The 10745-nt window shown below is 43.9% G+C and overlaps 1 pseudogene; it reads left to right on the top strand.

The window, feature by feature from the left end:
• LOC138581997 (zinc finger protein 850-like) overlaps positions 1-9705 on the top strand; it is a 124190-nt pseudogene extending 114485 nt beyond the window's left edge.
• The last annotated feature ends 1040 nt before the right edge of the window (positions 9706-10745 follow it).

Genomic DNA, 10745 nt, shown 5'->3' on the forward strand with positions numbered 1-10745 from the left:
CTCTCTCTCTCTCTCTCTCTCTCTCTCTCTCATCCTCTCTCTACTCTCTCTCTCTCCTCTCTCTCTCTCTCATCTCTCTCTCCTCTCTCTCTCTCTCTCTCTCTCCTCTCTCTCTCTCTCTCTCTCTCTCTCTCTCTCTCTCTCTCTCTCTCTCTCTCTCTCTCTCTCTCTCTCTCTCTCTCTCTCTCTCTCTCTCTCTCTCTCTCTCTCTCTCTCTCTCTCTCTCTCTCTCTCTCTCTCTCTCTCCTCTCTCTCTCTCTCTCTCTCTCTCTCTCTCTCTCTTCTCACACACACCCACCCTTCCGATGCACTCTTCATACTTCCTGTACGCTGTCTTAGCTTGTGCCCCTATACCACTACTTCTCCCTGCGTTGTCTTTTTGCAAGATTACTGTGGTTGCTATTCCTATATACTCTAGGCACCCCCTTCTGAGACTTTTAGAGGTTCACAGGTTCTCATCCAGACGTTCAGGTGACACCATTAGTATCACCTAGCGATAGGTGCTGAGATAGGGATGTGGCAAATAGCTATTCCATCTATTTACCCTGTGGCATATTTGCTTATTAACGTCATCTTTTTCTATTTTTATTTTTTTTTATAGATCCCTGAGACTAAGTTGCCAAGACATCAACTAAAGGGGAAGAAAGAAGTACACGCAGGTGCAGAGCTTGCCTGAGCCAGATGGTCCTATCTGTAACTGAACAGATACCAGGCCTAGTAAATCCAGAATCCTCAGCAGGTCTCCCAGATGACAGCATATGTAAGACTGAGCAGCTCCACTGGACTGGAATCTCCAGAGGTCTGAACAACTCCCCCAGTCCAAAGCCTCTCTCAAACCAGGAGCCATTCTATAAGCCTGGGCGGCTCGGAAGCCTCTCTATAAGCCAGCGACGCACTCCCAAGCTGGGGCCTCTGGAAGTTTAAGAAGTGCCCATCTTGGATGTCCTGTGCATTCAGGGCTGGCGAGATCCAGCATTAGAGTAGAAACTACCAGTGTCAGACACCATATTCATTTGGTCCTAAAAGCCTCCCCTCAAAAGTGATCAAGAGTGAGTTTGTGAAGAGTATCCTGGCTAAGAATAAATACTGTATACAAGCTGCACCCTGCAGGCGCTCTGGTTCTCAAGCGACCCACAAGTCCATCCCTCCTTCAGAGGAAATCCCCAACATGGCCCTCTTAGCCTCGCTACACCGCCTAGAAACAAAAATGGATCACTTGCAGACTACCATGGAGGGCATGCCCGTTAAGGTTGCAGAGCTTATGAAGCAGATCTGGATGACCATGGTTGTGGATTACTTGAAAAAGGATGCATCGTGTGTGGATATGCTCGGTCCAGTAACGAGCAAAGATGGCATTATCAGCACCTTTGCTAGAGCGCCCAGCCAGTGTCTTCAAACAGTGTTCCATGCTGGTCCAGGTCCACAACCGAGCCAGAGCGTACAACCGATGTTTATTCATGGGCAGGGGCAACAGCAGAACCAGTACATTCAACCGTTGTTTACTGATGGGCCGAGGCACCAGAGCATGCAACCAGTGATTACTGATGGGCAGGGCCAACGCACCGAAAGTATACATCCAGTAAATACAAATGTGCAGGGTCCACAGCAAAACCAGTGCGCACAACCAAGGTTTACGGATGGGCAGCGTCCACGGCAGAGCCAGTGTGCAGAACCAGTGTTTACTGAAGGACGGGGTCCACCGAAGAATCCATGCATGAAATATGTGTTTACTGAAGGACAAGGTCAACAGCAGGACCAGTGTGGTCAAGTAGCATCTACTGGCGGACAGCAACAACATCAGCGCCTCTACATACAACCTGTGTCACCTGGAATACAGCTCCAAGAGTACAGGCAGTGTCCAAAGCTAATGTACCCTGATAAAAGCATTCCCAATCAGAGACCTAAGTCCGAACCCCTCTGTCCAGGTGAAGAGGAGGAAAAAGATAGCCTAGTTCTACAGCACAGGGGTCCTGATGAACAATGTAACTATAAGCTAGAAGCATCGTTGATGAATGCAAAGCTCGATGCTGTGCTGTTTGACACCATGTCAGGTATGCTTGCTTTATTATAGAGATCTACTGAGTGTGGGCGGGTGCAGAGAGACTGGGTGCTGACAGAAGGCAACGTGAGATATGTCTCAAATGCATATTTTAAGGTAGTTTATGGAGGTTGTTAAGGCTATATGTAAAAAATGTGTTTATCTTTCAGAATAGCAGACACAGTGTCCCCTGTAAGAAGTAGAAATCCTGTTTTCCTAAAGAAATACGGGATTCATCAATATGCCTTCACATGTTTGTCTTATCTGATTCCATCACAGACTCCTCAGGACTCGCAAGTGTGGCTTTTTCTAAGAATTTCCAATTGATGATCGCTGATGTATATTTCTAGGGAGGCCTGCCTTCATACACATCACACAATTAACACAAAGAGACTCCGGATCACTACCTCTAAACGGGAGGTGTGTGGCGTCCAACCTATACCCGGATGGGCTAAATCACACAAACTCAGGTGGGACGCTGGCCTGTCTTTTCTTTTTAGTGAAGTGGAGGGTTATGAACCTATACACTTACAATTAATCAGATTGAAGGTGTATCACAGATGACAACACCATGCAAGGTTTTGAAAAATAATGTGGTTAACTTTTATTCACAAAAATACTCATATCAAAAATGTATATCATTCAGTAATAACACCTAGTGTAGTCAGATTTCACTCTCCAATACAGATATTTCAACTTCATGTGAATGATGACACATACTTAGATCCCAATGTATTCTGCACAAATAAAAACTCATAAACGCAAAGTGTAAAAACACCTACAAATTGCAATAACTGGTTATAAAGAGTGACTTATGCTGTTGCCTATCTACAGTTGAATCAACGTCATTAGATAGGATGGGGAGAATTAACTTAATGAGTTGTCCGCCCCGCTATATCTGCTGAACATGTTTCAGTTCTAAACCTTTTAATGGAGAACTTTCTTCAGGAGCAAATCGTTCTGCCACTTCTCAACAAGCTCAATAGCTTTAACTTTGGGAAATGGCTTTATCCACAATCGCCTCCTCCTCGCTGTCAAATGAAAAGATAAAACGAGGCACTCATTAGCGCTTAGTGCTAGTCTACTTTTGATTTGGCAGGACCTTAGCCCGCCACCCATTTTGCTCCCCAACCCGATAGAATTACCTGTGGGGGATTTCTGGCTACCCCTGGTGGGGTGGGTATTGGCATCTTTGTGTGTGATTCCCCACTGCTAAACCACATGTAATACAGAACCATCAAACACAAAATGATCTGTATTAATTTAAGGGTCACATAATTTCAGAGAGAATGCTACTTGCTCCCACGTAATTCAGTCTTACACAGCACCCAATGGTGGACATACCTCAATCGCTATGCGGCGTGCAGGCCCATTTCAGTAGGGTGTACAGTTAAGGAAGCACTGCATCATCCGCTTTGTCCATATATCTATATCGGAGAACGCGTATGACGTTTCTCAGGTCTTATTTGTCAGAACAGACAAAAGCCAAGTTGCGTATCGAACGTACTGAGATTTGCCCCTATTTTGCTCCACTATTTACCTTAGTGTTCCATGTCCTTCGGTGGTTTTTCAGCTAAGTCGATCCTGTCGGGGAGTATTGATGTTACCTACTGTCCGTGTAGTTGGGGTTTTAAAGAGCTTGTGGCTCTTCCACTGTTGTCTACTCTATGATTCTCTAGCCTTCACTCACAGCCATCTTAGTAGAGGCACACTTTATACTCTCCGACTCCTCTGTTTCCATGGCCATATTGGATGAGGCCCAAAGGAATTACAATATCTACCCTATTAAGGGTCTCTAGGACTCCTGTGTGCATCTCCCTGGCTCGTTGTCATAAGATATCTTCTGTGCGACATGCCATTCGCTGATCCCTCCATACTGGGCACCAGATACAGTTCAGAATTAATTCAGATTTTTAAGTATATGGGCCATAGTCAAGGGTGCTTTTGCAAAAACATCTGTTGGATGTAATCAACTTGTATTAAGTTCCTGAATGCATGATCTATTTGCTTCATAAAGAAGAATATCAAAAGACCAAGTAAACCCCTTCTGTGAACCAAAGGTTACATATGCCTGTGTGACCTATGCGAGTCCTGTATGTACCCTATTCTTAAGTGGATGGATTTTAATTTTCGTGCCACTTGTCCTCCTCATTGAGGCCTCTACTGTCGCTATCAGTTGTTGTTCTCTTCGTATCCGCATCGTTCCCTTTTCTCTCGGGTGTGTTCCATGTGTATTTTGCAGGATGGTCCACGTACAATCTTCCCAGTGATGCTTTGAGCAGAAATGGAGGGTGGACAACTAAGTTAATTCTCTGCATCCTATTTTATGACATTGATTCAACTGTAGATGAGCAACAGAATGAGTTACTCAATTTCTTTTTTATATAACCTGTTATTGCAATTTGTGGGTGTTTTTACACTTTGTGTTTATGGGTTGTTTTTATGAATTGTGCAATATGAATTGGGATCTAATTATGCGTCATCACTGAATCATATGAACTGTGGGAGGAACTTGAAATATCTGGATTGTAGAGTGAAATATGACTTCACTGTGTTATTACCGATATAAATTGTTGAGGAGAGTATTTCTGTGAATAAAAGTTAACCAAATGATTTTGAAAACCTTGTATGGTGGTGCCATCTGTGATGCATCTTCAATCTGATGGATTGTAAGTGTATAGGTTCATAACCCTCCCCTTCACTTAAAAGAAAAGACAGGCCAGAGTCCTACCTGAGTTCTTTTTGTGCCCATACACATCACAACATATTTTTTACTTTAATATAGTGCACCCCTTCCAAAACAAATTAGTGCTAGTTCTGCTACCCAAATGTAGAGTTATATTTATTGATGCTACCCTTCAATTGTTTTTCTTTCATTATTACCACTTCATTTTCCCAGGTTCTGTCCTCTTCAAGGGCCTTCGTACTGGGATAAAGACTGCATGTGTCTTTTTCAGGCCTTGACTGAGGACTTCCATTTCCTTTTATAATGATCTGCCTACTTAATTTCCTCAAAACCTTTGATGCATTTCGAGGCTCATAGGTTTGCCTTCTAACCATGGGAAAATGTGTTGAAAAATCGTTAAGAGACATTATGGGTAACCTTCTGTTAGAAAACCCTGGGGAAAAAACCCTTTAAAAGTTTTACACCTGCTTCCCCTAATCAAAATTCTTCTCTTCCCTTAACTAAATAAATTCTGCATTATAGGTCTGCAGGTTGATCAAATGCATCATTATCGCTAATTAGGTGTGCGGATTAGTCTCTGGCCTCCACATATTTCTAAATAAATTTGGCCAATTTTGCCTGAACCTTTCTGGTTCTTTTAAAAAAAAAATGGATGTCTGTGACCAAGTGAGCCTTCATGACCTGGCTCAGAAGCCAGCTTCTTATGCAATTTTGATGGAAAGGCATCCTTAACGTTTTGCTGTAGGTGAGAGCAAAAATTCTATATGGGAATTTAAATGTTTAATGCAGTTTTTGGGACCTTAAAGTCACCTTGTCATCGAAGGTTTATGAAGCCCGGCCCTAATAACTACTAAAGTGGCCACTTGTTGATGTGGCCGGATTGAGGAGGGCACAGAGATGGGAAGCTCATTGATTGGAGAGCCGGGTTTTCATGATAGGTCAGAAATGGTGCAAATCCATAAAGGGTGGTGGAGCCTTGGCTGAGGAGCGAGGAAGTAAAATTGCATGCGCACCACAATGTGGCACGCCGATGCGAGCGACATAGATACTGGCACAAGTTACAGGTTTCGGTGTGGAAAATAACACTTAAATTTGAGGTGAAGAAAGATGGTGTAAGGTTTTTGGATGCTCTGTGCAAAAACAGAGTAGTTTAAATGTGATGCTCTTGGCGACAGGAATGTACTGAAGCGTGTGAGCCGGCTGTGGTGATATCCAATTCCTTGAGTCCAAGCAGAGGACTAGCGGCAGTGCTCTGGGCAAGAACTGGCTGCCAAGATGGACACTGTTGCCATAGGTAAATCCTGAGAAGTGGGTGTTTGTCACAGTCATGCTATGCAGGAGCATGAAGTAGTGGAGGAGTTTGTGGGTTCATTTATCTGGAGGGCGTAGTGGGGGGGGGGGATTAGCTGGTGAGTGAGAATCCAGCATCAACCTCAAGGATTCATTTTTGATAGACTGGGGTTGAGGACAATCGCATGTGGATCAATATTTGTGTTTGTGGTCTCTAATGCAGAGATGGAAGCTGTTTAATGTGAAGTAAAGGTCTTGGGGCTCACTTAGGATCTGGATGTCATCAGCGTAGGGATAGGAAGAGAGGCGAAAGCAGCGAACAAGTGAGTGTAAGGAGCACAGACAAATGTTAAAAAGGGGAGTAGAGAAAAAAAGAGCCTATGGGAAAGCCAAGGATGAGGGCTTGAGGCGTGGTTTGGAATCGGATCATGTGGACAGGAACAAGGTGATCAGCAAAGAACAGAATCCCAAACATTAGCACAGTGGACAGTCTTCCTAAACCCATCCTAGCCATAGCTAGTTTCCCTTATCAACTCTGTAATATTGTTTCAGACATGCCTGGCACCCTCTGCCACTTCAGCGCCAATGCAGTGCAAATTAGCCAAAAGGAAAACATTCTGCTTATTGTTCATTCCTCTTAGAAATTACCTATCAGACATATATTTTCAAATTTCCTTCCCTTTGTGCATTGACCAGTTCTGTTTTTACGTTTATTTATTTTACACAGAATTGTATTTAAGATGCACCCATGGTTTAAGCAAAGTTACTCTGCATCATATTACATATAACTGGAATAGACATTGTAGTAGGTTCAACATTAACTTGAGGAGAACCATCTCCGGTTCCGAAAGCACCTCAAGACCTTCCTCTTTGCTTCTGCCTTCGCTCCCCCTCTCCCCTGCTGATCTGTTCTCTCTTGGCACTGTGCATCTGGCCACCCTCTGTCCCCTGGGCACAGGTACCTGCTCACCCTGCCACCTTCCTGCACTGCCTCTTGGCCACCCCTTGCACTAGGGACTGTATCTGTTACCCATACAGTCCCCCAAACCCCTCCACTTTCTTCTTTTTCTGCACTTATTTATACCCCCCTAGTCTGCTGCCTTAGCACAGCACTTGCTGGCTGCACTACCACTGTTTGCTGCCTCCATCATCCATGTATCTTATTTATTACTACTTATTTTTTCTCCACTACTCTGCACTTTCCACTCCCCACCTCCCATGCACTTTTTCCCCTCCCCTCCCCTCTCCTCTCCCCTCCCCTGCATTTGCACGTTCTCAATGTCACTGGGCCTAGTAAGGTTGTTGTTTGTCTCTCCCCTGTTCCCGTCCCCTCCCCTCCCTTGCCGCGCTCTTAAACACTGGTGTACGAGCGCATTACAAATAAAATATCATAAGACATGCTGTTTAAAGGTATGAAATAATAATTCCTGTGACCTGTGGGTTTTTTTTCAGCAGAAAATGGGTCCATTAACAACAGCAAGAAGCTACACATGACCTGTGGTATGACCATCCAAAATGGCAACATGAATGTTACAGAAGATGGACAAGGCCAAGAAGCTGAAATTAATAATGAATCGACACACTCACGGGAAAGACAAAGCCCCTGCACATGTACTGAATGTGGGCAAAGCTTCACAGACCCGACCAGCTTCATAAGGCACCAGAGAGATCACAATAAGAGACCTCACAAATGCATGCATTGCGGAAGGACGTTTATCCACAACTCTCAGCTTATGCTACATGTGAGGAACCATACGAAGGAGAAGGCGTTTGCCTGCAGTGTCTGTGGGAAGTACTGCTCTAATCAGTCCAGCCTCGCCATACACAAGAGAACGCACACGAGTGAGAAATGCTACAAGTGTACAGAGTGTGAGAAAATCTTCACTCAGCGGTCACATCTGATTCTTCATCAGATGATTCATACTGGGGAGAAGCCGTATGCATGTACAGAATGCGGGAAATATTTCAGGCTGAAAGCACACTTGGATGTGCATAAAAGAACCCACACCGGGGAGAGGCCATACCAGTGTATGGAGTGCGGGAAAAGCTTCCATCAGATCTCCAATCTTTATACACATCAGAAGATCCATATTGGGAAGAAGGCATATAAGTGCACAGTGTGTGAGAAAAGCTTCATCCATAGGTCCCATCTGGACACACATCAGAGGACCCATACTGGAGAGAAGCCGTACCAGTGTATGCAGTGCGACAAAAGCTTCTCCCAGAGCTCAAATCTGTTAAGTCATCAGATGATCCACTCAGGGGAGAAGCCCTACGAGTGCACGGAATGCGGCAAGCACTTTAGGTGCAAGTCAACCTTGACTGTGCATCAGAGATCCCACAAGCATGACTTTGTCAGAGGGGGTTCCGCTGTTGCAGAACATGTATAAATCAATACCCTACCTTCTCTGCCTTAAATTGATTATTGACCTTATCCCAGTGACCTAAATGAAAACCAAAGAAATCGGTCCAAAGTCACAAAAGCTTGATGATTGAAAAACGTGTGCAGGTGAGGGGACGGTTCAAGGGAATATTTGTGCTACTAAGTACATTGCAGATCCTTCCCCTATTTAGGCAATACTCAGGAACAAGTCAAAGTCATGCCACTGCCATCAAATGCATACTAAACCCTTTCCCCGTTTGAAAATAGGACACCTGAAAAAACCTGAACATGTAGGCGTAGATGATTCTGATTTTCAAAAGAATAAACAGAGCACCTTAAACAGCAACACAACAATTCAAGATATTGAAAAAGGAAGAGAATACAATTAGAGAAAAGCCATTTGAAGTGGGCAATGCAAAGATGTCACCTAAGAGCCAGCATTCTGTTCAGAAATTGATAAATTAATTTCTACAAAACAAGTTGAAATAGAAAAATGAGATTAATCGTGACGCCGCCCTAGAGAGAAATTGCTTTCCAACTGACTTGCCTAATGCCTGGACAAGCTCTAGCAATTAAATGTCTTGCCCCAATAAAATTGTTTAGAAATGCTGTGGCTCGGGTGCACTTAAGCACTCATTTTTTTTACAGTGTTGTTCTAGCCGTAACCCTCCACCATGAAATGACTTCAGAATCCACATGCATGTTCTAGACTGCCTTTCCTCAGAAGCCATCCACCACCACTCTCTGAAGATCCAGATGTGTAAACTTGATATCTCTGGTGGCATGCATACGTTTTGTAGCATCAAAGAAACAATCTCTGAATCCATCTTTCTCGGGATCTACCTGCAGATTATGGAAGAAACACCATCCAGAGCCTTCTGTAACAACTCTCTAATCAAATAACAAAATGACCCAAAAAAAAGGAACCACACCATCTCTTTCTCAATAATACTTCAGACCTTCTTTGTATGTATGTATCTATCTATCTATGTATGTATCTATCTATCTATGTATGTAGGGCTATACAAATCCACACCGTTGAACCCACTGCTACCAAATGTTGCTGGGATACCTCATTTGTCTGGGGCAAGATTGTAGTCTGTTTGGATGCAAATAATTAACTCGGTAGACACCCTAATTTACTGATGCTCACCCCCGATTCACTACAGTAGGTACTAGAAGGAGGCACAATTTTGGAAAACTGTCTGAAGTAAAATGTTCAATATGTTGGTTATTCCTTTAAAATGTATTACTACTGTATACAGTTTGAAACTGTTTATTAAAGCATTTTTAAAGGGAATAAAAAAATGTACCTTTTTTTATCATGCCACTTCAAATATGGGAAATAGCAAGCTTACAGTTTACTTAAGTTCATTCACGGAAGGAGAACACAAGTTTTCTTGGACATTTTCTCAGATGTGTTGAAGCCTTTATGTGACTGAAACACGCTGCACAAAAAACTAACGTCGCTTGGAAAAGCTCCATCTGACGAAAATCAATATTAAGAGCTTCTGAAACACAACAACAAACAGCAGCACGACTTGCCGACCAGAGGATAAGAGCAACTTTCTCCTGGGAAAATGAGATGCCACTCCATCAGGACACGGGCAACACCGAGTACCCCAGCTAGTTACACACAAAATATGTATCGGCTTGTGTCCACACTATCATGGGCCAATGTTTTTCCTGTTACATAATTTATGCTTACTTTCTAGTGGTGTTGACAATCTTCTTTTACCAAACACAGGATCTCCACTTCCTGGTATTCCATTAGCATAATGTGTAAGTCCCTTCCGCCCACATTTGCCTGCAAGATGCAGCACTCATTGTCCTTGACAGTCAACCCCAGTTAATGTCACATCCCTCACAACCGCCTTCAGTTTTTGGGATCTGGTCTGCTTTTGTTATATCCCTAAAATGTCAATTTCGTAACTTTCCACTGGCTTAGAGTTGTTTGTACTGAACACCCCCTCTGGATAGATGACCCAGTGCCTGCGCTCTTTGCACTGATTACCCCCTCTGGATCGATTGCCCCGGCCTGAGCTCTTTGCACTGATCACCTCTGGATAGATGGTCCGTGCCTTAGCTGTTTGTACCAATTACCTGTTCTAGATAGATGGCCCAGTGCATGCGCTGTCTGCACTGATTACCCCTTCTGGATCGATTGCCCCGGGCCTGAGCTCTTTGCACTGATTACCCCCTCTGGATCGATTGCCCCGGGCCTGAGCTGTTTGCACTGATCACCTCTGGATAGATGGTCCGTGCCTGAGCTGTTTGTACCGATTACCTGTTCTAGATAGATGTCCCAGTGCATGCGCTGTCTGCACTGATTACCCCCTCTGGATAGA

Source organism: Ambystoma mexicanum, chromosome 1p (genome assembly GCF_040938575.1).
Source record: "Ambystoma mexicanum isolate Mex_15411 chromosome 1p, UKY_AmexF1_1, whole genome shotgun sequence".
Classification (NCBI taxonomy): domain Eukaryota; kingdom Metazoa; phylum Chordata; class Amphibia; order Caudata; family Ambystomatidae; genus Ambystoma; species Ambystoma mexicanum.